General features: G+C 45.7%; 1 pseudogene; it reads left to right on the forward strand.

Moving 5' to 3' along the window:
• LOC105979544 overlaps nucleotides 1-2126 on the forward strand; it is a 4472-nt pseudogene extending 2346 nt beyond the window's left edge.

Genomic DNA, 2126 nt, shown 5'->3' on the forward strand with positions numbered 1-2126 from the left:
AGACATCAGTTAGTGTAAGCTATGAAAAAATAATAATAACATAAATTATCAAGGGTTCATGAGAGAGGAAGGGAACAAATGAGGAGCTGATACCAAGCGCTCAAGTAGAAATGTTTTGAAAATGTACAAATATGCTTGACACCATGGATGTATATATGGATTGTGATAAGAGCTGTATGAGTCCCCAATAAAATGATTTTTAAAAGAAAAATAAGGGCTACAAAGGAAATGGACTTGGGAAGGATGAGCAGGGAGATCCGTGGCCCATTAAGGTGACTCCTGAAAATGACCGCCCTGGCCTAGGGTATCACCCAAAAAGCTAGCTTGGAAGTCAAATGACCCACTTTGGATAGAATAGTGGTGCCTTAATAATGAGAAGTTGCAGGCACTACACAATCTATTTCAAGAGCAGCTGAGAGAAGGTCATATAGCAGAGACTCAGCCCCTGGAATTCCCCTGTGTTTGTTATTAGAAAGAATCAGGCAAGTGGAGGATGTTCATAGGGCTGTTAATTTTATTGTACAGCCTATGGGGACTCTGCAGCCAGGTCTCCCTTCACCTAGCATGATTCCTAAATATTGGAATATGATTGTGATAGACTTAAAAGATTGTTTTTATACTATTCAGTTAGATCCGGCTGATCATGAAAGATTTGCTTTCACCATCCCAGAATTCAACCACAAAGCTCCTAATCAGAGGTACTATCTGAAAACTCTGGCTCAAGGCATGGTTAACAGTGCAACAATGTGTCAATTCTTCCTGGGGAAAGTGTCAGACGTTTCAGAAAACTTTTCTCAGAGGCTTATATAATCCACTACATGGATGATATTTTAATAGCTGCACCTAACATGCTACAGTACACGCTACAACAAACTTACATGCACAACAGTGAAGCTGTCTCTCAGACAGGCTTGGTCATTGCCCGTGATAAGATTCAAACCACCAGTCCTCATGCTTATGTAGGAACATGGTAGATAGGAACATGATCAGGACACAGAAGTGAGATTAGAAAAGATCATCTTAGGGCATTAAATGACTTGCAGAAGCTCCTTGGGGACATAAAGTGGGTGAGATCAATTTTAGGCATCCCCACAGAAGAGCTCCGACACGTATTCGATAGCCTAGGAGGGGACCCACAGCGAAATAGTCACAGAGCGCTCCCTCCTGAAGCCCAGCACGCGCTGGAGTCTGTGGAAGGACCCATGAATCAAGGAACGAGTTGATGGGGGGGAGGGGAGCATTCACCTGGCTATTTTTCATGCTCCTATCTCCCCCACTGCTACTCTAGCCCGGGACGATAATAAACCTCTCGAGTTGGTTCCATTGGGGAAACACAGGCCCTAGGGTCATCTGGCCTTATTGGGAGCAAATAGCGCAGCTAGTTTCCAGAGGCAGGCTCCGCTGCCGACGATTGAGTGGGTAGGAGCTGTCTGTCATAATTCTGCCTTACACTCCTGCTCAAGTGAGGAACCTTTTAGGATTTGCCACAGACTTCCAAATAGCTTTGGCTGAGTTTGGGGGAAAGTTAGATGGTCACTATCCTCCAGGAAAACTTTGGTTTTTTTAAAAGCGAGCCCCCTGGGTCCTCAGCAAGGTGTTCGCACACAAGCCAACGGAAGGAGCCCCCACTTACTTCACAGACGGCTCCAGTAATGGCATGGCCCCCTACTGGGGCCCCTCCTCTCAGTCCTTTCAGACTTATGCCTCTGCTATCATTTTCTTATTTAAAGATATGAAGCAGCCTATCAACATAATCAGTGATTCTGCCTAGACAGTGCAAATCTGTTCTTTCACTGAAACAGCGACGTTGAAGGCAGATCCACACTCTCACATCAGCAAGTTATCCCTCGCTCTGCAGAATCAGATAAAGACACACTCTCACCCTTTCTTCATAGGACACACGGGAGCACACACACAGCTCCAGGGCCGATTTCCCTGGGAAATGCCAATGCAGACACGCTAACACAAGAGGCATTCACTACCCTAGAGCGCCCACAGGCAGAACATCAAAGATTACACAATAACGCTGCCAGTCTAACGGATTGATACCACCTAACATGGGCAGATTGTCAGAGAATGTCCTCACTGCCAGCATGCCTCACTCAGAGAAGGACCTGATGGGGTAA

The sequence above is a fragment of the Echinops telfairi genome, unplaced genomic scaffold, assembly GCF_000313985.2.
Source record: "Echinops telfairi isolate 266 unplaced genomic scaffold, ASM31398v2 ScPeMD7_18;HRSCAF=68, whole genome shotgun sequence".
Taxonomy (NCBI): domain Eukaryota; kingdom Metazoa; phylum Chordata; class Mammalia; order Afrosoricida; family Tenrecidae; genus Echinops; species Echinops telfairi.